Below are 17,790 nucleotides of genomic sequence, written 5' to 3'. Positions count from 1 at the left end.
AATAGGTAATTATCACGTTAAATCTGTAGAGCTTGATCTATACCTTTCGGAGAACCTAGCCTGGAAAGTTCTTTATTGAAAACAAATATTTCAATTGAGTGACTTAAGGAAATTTTGCCCCACCTATAGCAATTTGTAAACATTGCTTCTGTTAAGACCGACGGACGGTTCGGTTCAAATTCTAAACACGACGAGGTATCAGAACCCAATCACTTAGTAGGTCATATCGGCTCTCTCCTGACTGAATTAACATACTTTTCCTTATCGTCGAATATGGACCCGACCCTGGCTTATCAGGGATGTTTTAACCGAAGTATACCTACAATAAGGGTGGGCGAACTCCAATTCTTTTGTAAGTATTTTATGAACGGAATTGTATCTCAAGCAAAAACGGACATTACTGATCGGAAGCCATTTTGACATTTCTTCTTCTTCCTTCTTCTCTCGTGTTGTTTGTGGGATCAATGACCGACTTGATCAGTCCTGATGTCCTGGATCAGCCTGCAATGTCGTAACCAAACTTGAGACCAGAAAGGACTTTTCGTGATATGTCCTCACCAGGACGGTAACTCGGGATCCCCGGATCGTGAGGCTAACCTCGCTCAACCACTGAACCACGCCGTTTCCCGTTCTGTAGGTAGAAACCGCGATATTCTACTTCCTACTCAATCCTGTTCTGAAACACCATTTCCACTTTCATAGAAATCTTCTTGTATACTCACCGGATTAAAGTGTTCTTGACTTTTATAATTATTTGCTTCTTCAATGCGACAGTTACCTTGTTCAATATTACATAAAGTGACGTCAAAAGGAAAACATGTGTAAACAAAGAGCGATAGGTATGGTTTACCTTTGAATGGGACAGCCTTGATCGTAATAAGCCTCCCAAACAAAACCAATTTCCTCCCAAAATAGAAATAGTCAGGCACATATAGGTACCTATTGAATTATTTATTAGAATATTGTCCAAAAGACCTTGGACATGATATTTTTTATTTATTACAAAATATTTTAGGAGGCGTCTTCTAGTAATTTCCTTAAGCCGGGTTTATGTAGGTGGGTACCGGTTAACAGATGTGTAATATTGTTTATTTACCCCCGTTTATAAATTATGTGTACGATGAACTCATATTATTAAATACTAATATTATTGCACGAGAAAAAGTCGATTACAGATGTAAAAAGGCTTATTCTAGAGCATATTTTGGCAGTATCGCTTAAAGCGACTTATTTTTGATGAAATGTAGCTCCAATAATGGTCTATTCTTCTCTTTTTCTTTTGACGTGTAGATTGTTGGTAAAGACATGTCTATAAGCAATTTCATTAGCTTTGGTATTAAAGTTGTCATTGAGTCTTCAAAGACAACTTCATAACATGTCTCTTTCAACGCCTACGTGCTTACTTAAATATAGTAGACCAGTAATATACATTTATTTAATATTCCTAAAAGACCTTGTTTAATGATAATATAACCTCCACAACCAATGGTCTATTTTAGTCGTACTTGAGTATATCTTAACCAGAAATACAGAGATAATCCTCTTCAACTTTCCGTTGGTCGTACTCGTACGTTTTGTGTACCCTAGAATGGTTTTGAACAAATGCGTCCACGCCCACGGCAGACAAGATTACGGCTTGTTTGGATATAAATCTTACAGTACATTGCGGCCTACAATGCTACAAATAAATGTCATCGCTCCCCTACTCTCCTTCGACCAGCCGCACCCCAAGACCAACGTAACGTCAAACCATTTGTAAGAAATGCCTTTGTTGACATAAAGAACGTAATACAACCACTAGCATGCAACCACTTTATTTCTGTTTGTGCGCCCCCATGTATCACGTCAATGGAAGGCATAAAGGAATTGGAGTAATTTACTTCTCACGGCCAGTTTCAGAGGGTAGGTAGCTACCAAATATAACGCTTCGTAAAAGTCGCGGAATTACAGCGGATGATATTAGGGTGAAGAAGTGAAGACCTTTAATAAGCTATTTCATGAAATTCAAAAAGCGTACCAAATGTACCTGGCATTACAAATGAATAGACACGTGTACAGGTTTTTAGGTTTTTTATTCTTCACACCCATTAAATTAAAAACTCCGAAATCAATAGCCATTAAATATCCTGAAGCTGTTGTGAAGTCATAAAGAATTAATAAAACTTTCGCGTTCGATAAAAATTCTAAGTTTGAAACTACTGGTGCGGAAAATAAACTATCTACATATATCTAAGTGGAAACAGTCGCCGTACAGTACACGTGGCAAGATGACGCACAAGACAAGGAACTGGAAGAAAGAGGCATACACCTATAAAACGAATGAAACTAAAGGTATTATACAGTAGGTTACATAAAAAGTGGTCTTCGTTACTTCTAAAATTTATTGATGCATATCATAGAATATAACCTTGAAACATTTCTGACAAAATATCTATGTAATAACACAAAAAGTCCTACATCCACTCCAAAATAACAAAACCTAAATACCACTATCAACTATTACCAAAGTATCTCCTATCAAAACCAGCTAACAAATAAAACAGCATTTTTCACGGTACAAAGCAAAATCAAAAATTTTATCGACGGCGACCGTAACGCGACCTTTTCACGGCTTTTTGATTTATGTGTCTGTCGCTCGATAAAGTGTGGATAAAGGGTATCTTTAGTACACGGATGGAGCTTTATTTTAATGTTCAAACTTCTCTTCTTACACATTTGTTTTGTCAAGGACCAAGGGTCAAAAAATATCGTGTTAGATTAGGACGTGAAGCTTATGATTGTGACCGTGAGGATAACACAATGGTTTTATTAATTTGGAAAGAAGATAATTTTTTTTATTTATTAATAAGACAAAAATTCGAAACTGGTATCTTGACAGGATGGCTTATTAGAAAAGTTTTTGCACCATTTTCAATAATTGTATCTTAAATAAAGGATTGTAAATTTTATTAGGTACTTACGTATCGTGTGGTAGTCGTAGAAATAAATTTGAAAAATCGTTATTTATAAGCAATTGTCTATAATTAAGCTGAACGTGATAATTTATTTTATTTCTACGAATTGCTTAATTATATCACCGGGTAACTACGGTACGCAAGAAAATAAAAACAACGAGTGACGAGACAATAAAGAAATCCGTTAATTTAGCGTTTATAATCCAACAGCCAAGTTATAAAACCTTAATAAAACTAAAACTTATTTATAAAAAACCTCAAAAGAGCAACAAAACAAAATTAATTTAATAATTTTAATCTCGTAAATAGAATATAAGTAATACATGCCAGGAACAATTATAAAATTGGAAGTTTATGTCGTTATGGAAGCAATTATGGCGACCTCTGCCCGCAGTCTGCAATGGATTTATCATTGAATAGTGACTATAACAATAATTTGGTTGTGGCCAATGCAATTACGTTCCGTTTTACATTCCCCCGAAATCTCATTGGCGATGATTGCACCAATTGTCTAGATGCGGGCGCTGATGGCTTGTTGTCGATATGAATTGTAATAAAGTTATGAAAAATATATGGGTGATGTGATAATATTCACACCATCATTGGCCACATGTCGGTTGGAATTGTGTTTTTATTGTTCGGGTTGTGGATGAAAGATATAAATTGGACATAAATATGGTCTTTTTATGATGCAGACAGTATACACAGAGCTGTTTGTCATTATTTATGTCCTACTTAACATGATCTGCAAATTAGATGTCTCAAACCAAGTATAAGTAAGAAAGTATCTACTTTCTTATTATGTATTTAGAGGTAGGTACGTATTTATGAAAGTAAGGCAGATTCCTTTCAAAATTATTTTTTAAGCTTTTGTGTAAGCAAATCTAGACTACGAGGTTATTGATAAGATAAGAGAAGTGTGTCAAGATCGCAGCAAATGGAATACCATAGTCTCTGCTTACCCCAATGGGATATAGGTGTGATTTTATGTATGTATAATAAGATAAAAAAAACATCTTCTTGCCTTTATCTCATTCTAAATGGGGTCGGGTAGGATAATATAAGAAATAGCACTGCAAATTGTTATTTTTTCGGATTCGACAATTTAGTGTACCTAGTTTTTAAAAGTTGCTAGTCATTACGAGGAAAGAAGTCGTTTAGAATATTTTAATAACTAAAAACATTGTTTTTTGTAACAGTTTTTCCACAGAATATAATCTCTTTAACCACCTAGACACGATTGAAAAAACATAATTCGAAAATAATTGAAATATTCCCGTGTCCTAATGGATTAATGCTAAAAATGCCTCATCGGCTTATCAAATGACGGGGGTCGTCTTCAAATGAAATGTCTCGTCCTAATGCCCATTTTTATATAACCACTCTCTCTTTCATGACTATTGAGGTCAACAAGGAAGAAAGGGATAGAAAACAATTTGAAGAAAAACATAATGTAGGGTTAGAAGCGGTTCTCGTGTCACCCCAAAGCAGGTAGATCAATAAAAATGGCTGTTTCATTAGCTTTGTGTCAGACAGCACTTATAAAGACATTAAAAAACCTCGATTTTGGGCGCCCGTTAATATGTAACTTCGGGCCATGAATTTGTCCCAAACATTTTATCTACAGTTTTTTCGTCTTTATCTACGACATGATATGCTTGTTAGATTGCACTACTGAACAGTATTTCTGTTGTATCTTCAACAGAATCGCCGCTGTGATTGCTATGAGGGTCCCTATCTTGTCAATTAAAATTTATAGATATGGGAAGAATCCCATACAAATTTTATATCGGTAGTTGCGTAATCGACTTGAGGGGCTGGCATTAGATACTCTGCATACTGTCTCTAATGAGACGCTGTAAGACATAAAGCCCCGTTAAGTAATGGGACTGCAGAGGCACAATAAATATCATCGAACAAAACGCGATGGAGGAAGCAGTATGTTGCATGGATAAACGACTTGCCGCGCTCTCATAAACATAGGAAGCTTGCAGTTCTCAAGGTACGAAATTTACTAGAGATTGGAGAAAGATTGTAGAACAGAACAAACATTTCAAAACTAATTAAATGATGTATTAGATACGTCACAAAAACATCACTTAAATTGAACCTGATTATTGATATCAAAATGGGTTACAATGTATGGATGAAAAAAAAACAATGATTTCGTTAATGAGAGAAAGTCGATTTCTGATGTTATTTTTTTGACATTGATCCTTGTAAGCAACAGGGGCGAATAAAATTATTTTGTATAATTAAAATCGACATTATATTTTATAACAAAACAAATGTACCTAACAATTATTTTGCAGCAAAATATAACAAAGCCACATTAGCAATTTACCCAAACGGTATGGTTAACATACATTACCAAATAAAGTGATAGCTTTATAAGTAATACCAACCACAACAGATACCTAATTAATATTCAAATCGATATCCTATACTTTGCACATAATTCACTTTACGGATTTAAATAAATTATGGCCATTTCATACTTGATATTGATATCCTAATAAATTCACATACTACCAAAATAATTTACTTACTTGTAATTTTGGAATGATAATTGATAGTGTTTTTGTTTATAAATTGCATTAGCTTTTATAAAATTATCTGCTGTCAATTTTGAAACTAAATTTTTTACTAATTTGAATGGTAGTTTTTAATTATTGTGTTCGAGGGCAAACCAATAAAATATAGTTATGTTTCCTGTTAATCATACAATTTAACTTGATAGAAATACAATTAATATTATTATGACGTTGCATCACAGACTTTATGGTATATAATATTATGTATACCCACTCCTCGTCAGTTTTATTTAAGTCCCATGTATTAGGGGGCGAGCATTTTGCCATTAACCGGGCACAAATCCGGGAAACCACGCGATTTCAATTTAGGTATATACGATCTAAATATATATAACCTCCTAAGACCAAATGTTCTTTATAAATCCAAACCCCATTGTTTAACTATTGTGTCTGGAAATCTCGGTCTTAAGAGGATAAATTCAAACTCATAATATTCAAATTCGGGTGAAGACCTCAACGGTTGCAGAGGCGAAGATGGGAGCCATCGGTACGGCAATGCAGGACGGAAAGGGCAATTCACAGGGACTGGAAGCTGGAACCTGACAGAAGGCAGCAGTAACTATCAGTACTATTCAGAGACAGAGGACAGAAGTCGTAGTATGGCTTTGTAATAGACTACTCTGGGCGCCATCCTACTTGCGTCAGACAGAGTACTGCGGGGCGGAAGGCAAGAGGGAAACCACTGCTTTATTTTTCCCTAAAGGGTAGCATAGAAAATGCTGCACCGACAAGAGCGTGGCTCTTAAATTGATGATGATGATGATATTCAAATTCAATTAATTGCGAAGGAGATTGGCCGTCGGTTACGAGAGAGGCGATGTGATGCTCGCGCCGGATCATACCTCATGAAAAAGTTACCCATCGCCACTCACCGTGGCAACTCGGTGAGTGTCATGGGGACTTTTCTTTTATAATGTTTGAATAAATAGGAATCCCTGCTACAATGTTTAACATAAGTTTGTTATGTTTTTGTTATTATTTTGTTTATACTACAACTGTTTGTTGTGTAGATATATAATTTTACACAATCTATTTACGATGCCATACAAAAATCTGTAATTTTCGTTAAAAAAAATCAAAAAACAAAAACGTGAAAAATTTATTTAAAAAAAATAATAAACAGCATTCATTCCAATCTAATAAAAGGGATATGAAAAAGTAACGTATACCACTTTTACTGTTTATTTATTATAAACCCTTGAAAATATATACTAGACACAAAGCACAAAGGTTTTTATACTGAAATGAGTCTTTTTCAAGTAGAATTAAAATTACATGTTTCAAAGGGTTCACACAGCCTTCAAGAATTACAAAGTAAATTATTTGGAATCTTCATATCCTTTATTGTGAATTTTACTAACGCCTTTTAGATCTTTGGTATAACGAGTTCTTAAACAAGAACAAAAAGCGTGTCGTTTACTAATAAAGTTCTATTTACAAGTTTGAGTAACAAAATGCAAAAGATATTTTTTTTTAATTCGACTTGAAAGAGCTTTAAAAAAATTCTTTGAACTGTAATTGATGAAGATTTTTAATAAAAACTTAAAAGAAAAGTATTCATCGTAATATTATGTTTTTTTGAAAGTTAAAAAGGAATTTTTAATTTTAAATTCTTTTGAAATAAAATTATACACGAATATAATTAGAAGATAGTTTTACAATTAGATTCATCGCGGCAATTTTTACTTGGAAAATTTTAATGTAGGTATAACTTACGAAAATTCAAGGACTAAAAACCGTATGTTGAGCACACTTTTTTAAACATAGTAAATTAATTTATTACGTCCTTGAAGACGCTTCGACCTCATATAAATATCCAAGTTTTATAAATAAACTTTAAAAATATATATAAGCTTTATCTTAACTTTAATGGAAGAGATATTTAATTAAATTAAAAAATGCAGAAGCAAATAGGTTATCAGTACAGTTTGCGGCAAATTTTCTTATCTTAAATAAATACGCATGTCGAAGCAATATAAAGAAACATTTTATATTAATGTTAAATGTTAGAGAAGGACTTAGCTTAAGATTTTTTTAAGAATAATATACAAACTTATCTCTTAACAAGTATACAGTAGGTACATTACTACGTTTCCAAAAATCGTACCTGAAATAGACTGTCTGATTCGGACTTGGAACGTTTACTTACTTAACAGACTTTTTCAGGAAAAGTTGTCAACTAGCAATCGTATTAACTGTCATATTTGTCATAATATAGCTTCGTAGACATAATAATGAAATTTTGTTTCATTCTTCCTAAACTAAAATAAGTTTTACCGGAAATTGATACTGCTTTGCTTTAAGATACGTATAAGCAAGCTCAGAAAATCAAACCGGATTTGTTATAACTGTTACTCACCCATCCCCCAGTCATAAAAACAAAGACAAATCTGTCTCCAATTAGCCGCTGTTCTTATAAGAACACCCTTGGTCGCTTCGACACTTTTTTTCCTTGGCCGTCTGCCATCGCCACCCACATTTCATTACCGAGCCAGACCTCACAGTATTATTTTATATACTTATTCGCCGAGATATCCAGTGTAATAAATCAAGTAGGATATCATGTAATGGACACCAGGCCAGAATCGTCCCCGAAGAGACATAAATTCGGTTTTGTACGTTTTTTTACTAAATCATTTTGTTGTGGAAACCTGAGGCCGTATCGATGAGTAATGGGGTTTTATATGGATATGCATACGCGCTTGTAATCTCTGATAGGGTAGGCAGAGTTACAAATTACCTGAAGACACACCTGATGCTGTATTTGTCATTTTTACTGATGTAGTGACATGGCTGGATAAGTTGCATCAACCACATCGCCTATAACTAATGCAATTTAATTATGTTGTCTGTGTGTAACTTTTGTATATAAATTTAGAATAGCTAATGAATTTATGTCCATCATGTTAGATGAGAAGTAGGGCTTTAAGTGCATAGCTATACATAATATTGTCACAGAAACAGCAAACCTACCTAAGAGCCAAAAGTCCGTTTCGAAAAAAAGCCTTTTATAGTATTGTTTTTTATCATATTTGACCTATTTATCCAATATAGAGGAAGTCAACGTAAGATAAAATTGTTTTTTATTTCATTTTCTATGCTGTACATATTATCATGGATTTTAAGATAGGTATTATGGCGCTTACGTAATTTTGCCTTCCAAGACGACGACGAAGACTAATTATATCGGCGTTGTATTTTTTTTTAAAACAGTTATTGTTGTTGCCTACTGATATAACTTTCGAAGTCGTTACAATCAATTATGTCAGGGACATTTGACGGCTCCATAATAACCCTGACACCAGGGTTGATGAGACTGCTAACCCACTTCAAAACCTACACGAGAGAAAAATGGTTGCTCTTTAATTTAGTTCTGATAAGATGCATAGATAGAAATACTGCTAAAATAAATAAGAATCACCTACGTTTACTTTTGGTCCTTTACCATAGAATGCCGATATTATATACCCTTCTCTATCATTAGTGGTGGATACCCGACTCAGTATCGATGACTAACGACCTTTTAATAAGAGGGATACGAGTTTACACGTATGTTCGTATTTTGAACAATGCCATTATTGAATTCCAACTGTTTTTAACGGCCAATCATCAGAATTTAAAAATAAGTAGTAGCGGGGTGAAATATCCGTTTGGGTATTTTTAATTTCGTCACAACATACAATGAGAAGTAGCCAAAATGAGAAGTAGCCTCAACTTTGTGGGGATATACTCAATCAACCAGTTTAATATAAACACCCTTAGCATACAGTATTTTGTCATCTCTTAGTCACATGTACCTAAAACTCAAAGATTACAAATCGTCACCTCCTCTAATGTTATACTGGTTTCCACATATTCCGCTTACCTAACCTGAAGATTTTACAAGTCCAGTTTGTACAGGAGCAACTGCCTATCCTTTTAATCCGAAGGGTAAACCAGCCAATTACATGTTAGGTCACACATTTCGGGTACCCTCACGATATTTTCTAATACAAATATAAAATCGAAATATACTTGAAAATACATTGTTTTAAGGTTACCATATTTAAAACACATAATAACGGGTTCTTACCGCGTTTAAAATGGGGATATGAGACTCCCGAAAAAATAATAAAAAAGTAATAATTAATTGAAATTATGGATCTACCTACTCCACTCCAATCTCATCCTCATCAGTCATCCCGTGATCATGGCACTTGCAACAGTGTCGAAATATTGGGAGTCTCATATCCCTATTTTAAACGCGGTAAGAATCCGTTAATATGTGTTTTAATTACTCGAAAATAGATTTAGGCCTGTATTGGATTTGAACCTGCGACACAGTGAAAGTCAAGCGTTGTTTAAACTAGAGTACCACGGCCCACTACACATTACAAATCATTAACGTACAATTTATGAGCACCTACAAGTCTTTCATGCTCATTTTGCTTTGCTTCGATCGTACCAAAGCCAAGTTAGTCAGCAATTATTTTCTTATTCTTTTTAATCACAACACCATCTTTAATGACAGCATCATCAGTATACTGCGAAGAAGCAAAAAAGTGTGACATGATTCGTGTAATTTACTTAGCTGATTTCTATATAATGATGGCTTCGGACGGATGTGACGTTCTACATCGCTAATACACCATATGTTTTACAGCTTAATGTCAACTGCTAATTTGGGCTTGATAAATAGGTCGTCACATTATAGACTGCCTGATACAACCGTATCATTACTTGAGAACTCTTTCCGTTTGGATTTCGCAAGACCAAACAAGCCGTGTCTGCTTTGAATCACATTGTTACACAAGTAGTTATTTTTATGCGTATTTTATGGCACGGACACTTGCAACTAAATATTCTTCTATCATGTGGGTTGTGAGGTGGATTACCAACCTCATCAACCGTGGTGTCAGGGTTACTATTGAGCCACCAATGACCCATGACATGACTCATGTAACGACTACGTACTTACATCAGTAAGTAATAACCGGGTCCAACTGTTTAACGTGCCTTCCGAAGCAGGGATCGTCTTACCTTCGGACAATTAGGTGATCAGCCTGTAATGTCCTAACCAAACTAGTCCCCACCGGGATTCGAACGCAGGACCTCCGGATCGTGAACCCAACGCTCAAGCACTGGACCACGAAGGCCGCTATATAAATATACTAAATATTGGTATGGTAGGTATATTGATTAGAACAGGGTTAGTTTTTTTTTTTTTTGACGTGACTTATTGTGGAATTGCCGCATATGACATTCTGTACTTGGCTAGAAAGTACTGTTATTGTATGAATAACGTTCTATTGACAAATTAGTTTACATACCCTTGAACGTTTACAACGGGGCTGAGAATAGTTTGCCTAGATTTATTTTGAGTATAGAGTATATAATTACTCCACTACGCTGCTCCACTGAATTTGGAGGGCTTTGGGCATTTGCCCACAATAGTCCGGTAGTTAAGGCGTATAAACAATACAAAAACAGTAAGTACGCTTGTGTGTATAAATATTTAAACATAATAGTATAACTGGTAGGATTTCTAATGTGGTTATTCACGCCTGCACCATATGTTTACTGTCAGAGGGCTTCAATTGATTGACGTGCTGTCTGGTACGAGTCTCAAGTAGTCCACTATATTACCATGGTTATTACACGCGTTCCTTCATTATGACTCATAAAAATAATTACTACTTACAAAACTACTGAGCTATCTTCATGTTCAAAATAAAATGTGTTTTAAGAGCGTTTTTGATGAGTCTTGCAAAGAGATGGATTGTCAGTCAACTTACATACAATCGATTATATGCATAAGTTCATACAATACAAATACACTTTATTGCACTAAAATAAAAAGAAATCATCAATAAATGATAAAATAAATTATAAATTATTATTATTCATGTGATTTGATAAATTAGAATCGAATCGTTATTTATAATTGGAGTAAACACAATTACAGCTGACTGAATTCTAATTCTTCAAATGAAATTGTAATCTCCTAGTTAATTTCTATGATATTAACAGATGAATTCTGGCGTTGCAATTATTTAAGTGGAAAAAAAATATTGTATGTGGCGTGATTAAAATTGTGTTTTGAACTGTACAAGCAAATGACAGACGCGATGTCAAGGCACTCGCCGTAAAGAGACTCGCCGTAGCGGGAATCGCCGTTCGTGGAGTCGCTGTCAACGCCATAATTCGAACAGAATAGCAGCTTGGAGTATTATTAGGTTTTTTTTCAGTCTTTATTGTGCATTCAACGCAGCCCATGTTATTTTAAGACGGTTAGTACCTACCTTCTCATGAGTGAATAAAATATCAGGTACCCCTAGCACTATCCCGTTTTTCACAGTCCACTTACCTATCCTGAAGATCTGACAGGTCCGGTTTTTTACAGAAGCGACTGCCTGTCTGACCTTCCAACCCGCGAAAGGAAAACCAGCCCAATACAGGTTAGGTCACATACCTCCAAAAATGCATTTCTTAGGAATGTGGGTTTCCTCACGATGTTTTCCTTCACCGCTGAGCACGTGATAATCATTTATGATACAAACACGATTCGAAAATAATTTGACAATCATTGGTTTAGGCCTGTGCTGGATTCGAACCTGCGACCTTAAAGTGAGAGTCAAGTATTCTACCAACTGGACTACCACGTATCATGTGTGAATAAAATATAAAATAACAAAATACTCGTATTGTAAGAGAAGATTGTATACTTATAAAAGATTAAGGTAGGAATCTTAGAACCGACCGAAACAATTCGTCTTCTTTTTCCGAATGACCGATCTCTTGTGCTACCAAGCCCTTGGTCCGTGTGATGACTACGGTTACGAGTACTAATAACACATTGATACCATGTCACACTAACTTTTTTGACAAATCAAACCGTAAGTCTCATTAAATGTCAAACATGATAGTACGACAGGGTTCTAAGGTAGGTACATGATATTTTTCATGACTGTACGGTCACGAGCATTAATATGTATACACTTTGGTACCATGTCACACTAACTTTTTTGACAAATTGAACTGTAAGTCTCACTAAATGTCAAATATGTTAGTGCGACAGAGTCCTAAAGTGGGTACATTATATTGCTCATGACTGTACATACTTAAGTTTTGTTTTGTTTTTAAATGTTCTTTATTTCATCATAAGTACAACTTAATATTATAACATGACACTGTTAGCAAAAATCTTAAATAATTAACAAAGTTTATCAGGCTAATAACACTTATTAAAACGTATACTATGAATGTCATCAATACATTTACGATGTTGTGGTTTCAAACTTTAAGGAAGACAAATGAAGGGATTTGCTAACATAAACATTTCAGATAATGTTTATACATACTAGTGAACAATATACTTAAGGAAAGTAGCTAGGACCGACGGAGAGTGCCTATAGACGTATGTAAGACTACTATTATGTTACTGACTGTGCCCATCTACTTACATTGTTCTGCAATGCTTCTTAAACACATATCCCTGTGGGATACAAGAAACATGGCGCCTTACATCTCATGAAATTTTAATACCATTCAACTAACCAATGAATTTTCAAGTGGGGCAGCTGTTAGAATACTTTAAGAAAATGACCACTTAACATGAGATGGTCCGATTTTTTTCACATTCGCAATTCCAACCTGTCAATCAGAATCATTCATTTGTATAATCCAATCGTTTAGGTTCGGGCACCGTTTCTACTACTCTATGGTTACGAGCAATTCTGTATAAAGGCGGTCACTTACCAAGAGCATTTTGTAATGTACTTGTAAACGCTGACATTTAGGCTTTCACAGATACAAAAATCGCCTATAAAGCCATAAATCTTCAAATTGAAGTACGAGAGAATATCAGCTTCAGTCCGATCGCACTTTGACGCACTTTCGTACGAATTCATCTTAGTCATCGTTCGAACACGCAGGGACAAACCAAGAGACGTGACGCGAGTGGGTCGAATTAGACAAGTATTCGCACGTTTATGTAAAATGTAACTTTATCAGCAGCGTTACACGAGCATGCTCTCTGTAAGCGACCCACCTTATATTAGCAGTCAACGAGCACAATAGGCCGTACTTCGGTCGAACACGCTGGGTGGTCGCATGCACCTTGCACAACGGCCTACTCATAACGATAGCCCCGCTTATCCTACAATGCGGTGCTAATTCACCAATAACAACGTACTTCTGTTCTGACTTCATTATCAATGGCGAGGATAGTGATTCTGCATTGCCGCGTCGGGTGGCTAAAGATAAAGGTGCAAATATAAATATACAACGCGGAATTGCTGTGGAGCTAATATTTTGCAACGTTAAGATTTCCTATGATAACGTTCTTATTTTAGCAACGTAGTATAGTGTCGCCAGACTACACCTGAAATTGCTGTACTCATGATTGACTTTACTGCAAGGTAACACGGTCCAAGATCCTCTAACTGCAAATAAAATCTTGTTCAGTCTAAAATTGGATGCCGGAGCGATGCGTTATAATAATAACTTTTGGTTTAAACTGGCGACTCCGGTATGGTCTAGTGGCTAGGATACCTGGCTCTCACCCAGGAGGCTCGGGTTCGATTCCCGGTACCGGAAGCAATCTTTTTGCTTCAGTTTTTGTAAATGTAAACCTTTCCGCCAGCATACAAAAGGCCTGGCGCATGGCGGGTCGATTGTTTCTTACGATAAATCGCTACACACTTTTTTAACGCATTTTTACACGGACTAGGAAGAGGCTATCGCTCATCTTTCTAAACAATAAGTAAGAATAATAGAAAGTGTGCAACAGAAGCGATAAGACGCGAGAATTTGAATTTTTTGCCACGTTGTGAAAGCATTGTTCGTTACAAGTATGCAACTGACGCCATTCGGTGTAAAATAAAATTTACAGAGAATAGTGTTGCTCATTTTCCCATCACTAATCTTGGGTTTAACATGTGCTAAATTATCTTAGCAGGAAGTATTAAGGATAAGAGCAGTATTGTCCGAAGGGAGACCATTAGCACGCTTGCTCACGGCGTCACTTAAGATGCGTCTGGTCTAAAATGTAACTAGTTTTTGTAAGTTTCTGTCTTCCGTTCTGGCGCCAGATCTATTCCGGCCATCAATAAAATATTCAAACAGTGTCTCTCGTAAATTTCGTCAGGCACCCGAATGCATTATGCTAATGCGCCGATTTCCTGTTAACGTTTAGGAGACAGAGCCGAATTCTTCGCGTGTCGATTGACTATTGTCTCAACATCGCGCTTTTTTAGAATTTTTTCTCAGAAGATACAGCTCACAAAACAAAACGAGCGTAAAATTTACATCAAAAATTTATCGCCTCACGATTAGAAACGGAATATTTTTCGCTCTCATGTCAAATTATAATTTAGATCGGTCCCTATTTTTATGGAGACATTATTAATATAAGGACTTTAAGAATGTCCGCGCGATCGGATAGATGATTTAAGGATATTAAAAATTCTAATACCGTGAGCTTATTCCGAGGATTTCCTTTAATCTCTGATTAGTCATTAATAGGTTTTCGATATTAAATATCTGTCCAGCCAAAACATATTGTGAATGTTTTATTATCGACGTTATTTATGAGTTTTTGCTACGTTCTTTGTAATCTTGCCTACCGTGGAAACTCATTATGATATTATAATTAGTTTGCATATTTAAACCTTAGCTTGTTAATATTTATCAACCTAGATATATATTTTTGCAATAATCCCATTATTCGTTCCAAAATTTTCTTCAAGGAGAATAATTGTCTGTTATGTTAAACAAAAGTCAACGTTTACAACAAAAAAACAATAAAATGTGTTAAATAAACCCGTTACGTGACGAGTGTTCATTAAATAAATTTCTTATTAGTCAAGAAAAGTTCAAGAGCCAGTTCACATAGTACGTGTCGACTCTGAATGTCACAGTAAAAACAAATATTATACCTATATGTAGCAGGGTGAACTGTTATTTATTATTCTGACTAAGTAAACCAGATCACACGCTAGAGAGCGCGTTACCAGGTAAATCTTTATCATTTTCTGCACGCATTTCCTCCTAGACCTGTTACTCCGTAATTATAGAGATATTTCAACATACCTGATGTTTATATTGCGCCTTTATTAAGACGATTTCCCGTTTTCGTGTTCCGCTACCAGATTCTATCATTCTCTAATTGACATTTGTAACAAGTGCTCTGTAAAATCTTCAAAATAAATAAATTGATGAAATTTATAAATATAACAGAACAGATATTTATTTATAGAAGTATTAGTTTGTAACAGTTGCAATAGATTAATCTTTCAAGAGCCGGAAAAAGGAACAAAAGCATTTGACTTTTTGTTCGAAATTTAACTAATATGCGAGAAAAATCGCGCGTCAATGTCGTGTCGCGCGCACCATGCATTCTATTCATCACACGAAGGCTTTTCGGAAACTGAACAAAAGCTTGACGCTAAACATTCCCATTATTACTTCCATAATAGACAAAGCAACTTTGTTCTAAACAAAAGAAACGAATAAAAGGTTGTCGCCATTAATTCTTATACTTTTGACACTCGTAACGGTGTATCTTTTGTATGCTAAAGTGAGAAACTTAACCCCGTGGAGGCGAAAAATTAGCGCTCAGCATGCGAGCCGGTAAGACCTAACGAATGGTACAAAAAATGTGTTATATCGATCACGCGTTTCCCTTTCTTCACACATTTTTTCATAAAATCGAACGTTTAAGACCAAATTAGTAACGCCGCAATGTCACCTGAGCCGAAAAAGAGACCGCACAGGGAACAAAGATGCATATTTTGGTACCGGTGAGCAACAATTCACTACTTATAATAAAATATTGTCGTTGGACCCCACGGGAACGTGTGAGACCCACCAAGTAAGGTTTTTTATGTCGTGCCTCACTTTATAATTGTGAGATACGATGTTCTTGTAATTATTTACGACCTTTTGAGGGCATGTATTACATGAGGAGTGGATTTGTTGCTTTTTTACAGAGATTAATAAGCGGGGATCGGGGAACACGTATTTTAATAAATATTGTTAACGAAAATGTGAAGACGAAGAATGTTTCTTTTAAATGTTGTGGGAGACATTTTAAATGCATAGCTCGTGCGAACGTTAAGTTAGCTAGGTACTTGTGAATACCACCTAGCGGTGACCTAATGGGTCCTGAGGTTTACGAGGTGCCGCTCTTGGACACGCTACCGACCTTACTAACAGAACTCGTAAGTCTCCAAGCCCTACCGACGTGAATGTGCTCTTCGCACGTAATCTTTTACCAGTACGATTTGCTTGAACTATAAAAAACCTTCTAGAACCAACTAAGAAGTTACCATTGAGAAAAATATTACTTGTTCAAGAACATAAAGTAAGTCGGGAATCATATCCCGGGCGCGCTGTAATGGATCCTAGAGTTTACGACGTGCTAAAGTCTCTAGATGTGGATGGAGTAATGTTCATAACACTCAACTGTGTTAGAGCCCGAATGAGTTTCAGAACAGTTGACACGTTCGCGCTCTCACCTCGGGTTAGACACCTTCCAAATTTTGGTACCCAGTTTCACTCTGTTGTTTGAAAACAAAGTTTTGAGAAGTTCTAAGTCTGCAACATTTCAGCGGTTACCAATTATGTGATTTAGAAACTCAATTTACGCCAGTGTTGAATCATCTTTGCTAAATTTTGAAAGGGGGAATAATTGAAGTTAGGGACTTGCCTCGTTTCTGCGTCCCGCTGGGTGTCGTTGCCGATAGCGCGGCGCACGGCAGTACAAGACACACACAGAGCCGGCACAAAGCGTAGAAAACGCTTAACGCACACATTCTGGAGATCAAAGAACGCGCAATCTGTGTGAAAAAAATAACGTTTTGGTCCCAAAAGGGCGGACCCGTTTACGCGACCCAATTCACGCGAACGATTCGGACGTCGAAGAAATTGAATTGAAGTCAGCCTGAACAACAAATTCAAACGCGTATCGAATTGTTTTACGTTTGACGAATTCGCTTTTGGAAAATTTAAAATTCGTACAATAGGCTATAATGATGCAGGTCCACTTCTTTGTCAGTATCAGAATGTTGTAGCGCATAAAGAATTCAAGCTATGGTCTTTAATGGAGGAGATTCGCTTTTGGAAATGTCGTTGTTAGCGATCGTGTGGCGATATCGCAAATAAAATCGTCGGCATTGTTTTTACTTAATCCATGTCAGTGAATTCCCTGCGTATCGATGTAAATTTCGGTGTTCGGATTTCAAATTATGCCAAAGACTCCT

The 17,790-nt window shown here is 35.9% G+C and overlaps 1 non-coding gene across 1 annotated transcript; it reads left to right on the top strand.

Annotated features, from left to right (window-relative positions):
- Positions 1-14,053: 14,053 nt before the first annotated feature.
- Trnae-cuc (transfer RNA glutamic acid (anticodon CUC)) lies at positions 14,054-14,125 on the top strand. Its single transcript has one exon. It is a non-coding gene; the product is annotated as a tRNA-Glu (tRNA).
- The last annotated feature ends 3,665 nt before the right edge of the window (positions 14,126-17,790 follow it).

Source organism: Pectinophora gossypiella, chromosome 12 (assembly GCF_024362695.1).
Source record: "Pectinophora gossypiella chromosome 12, ilPecGoss1.1, whole genome shotgun sequence".
NCBI classification, from domain to species: domain Eukaryota; kingdom Metazoa; phylum Arthropoda; class Insecta; order Lepidoptera; family Gelechiidae; genus Pectinophora; species Pectinophora gossypiella.
The sequence above is the reverse complement of the archived record's forward strand: the minus strand, read 5'-3'. Positions and strand labels throughout refer to the sequence as shown.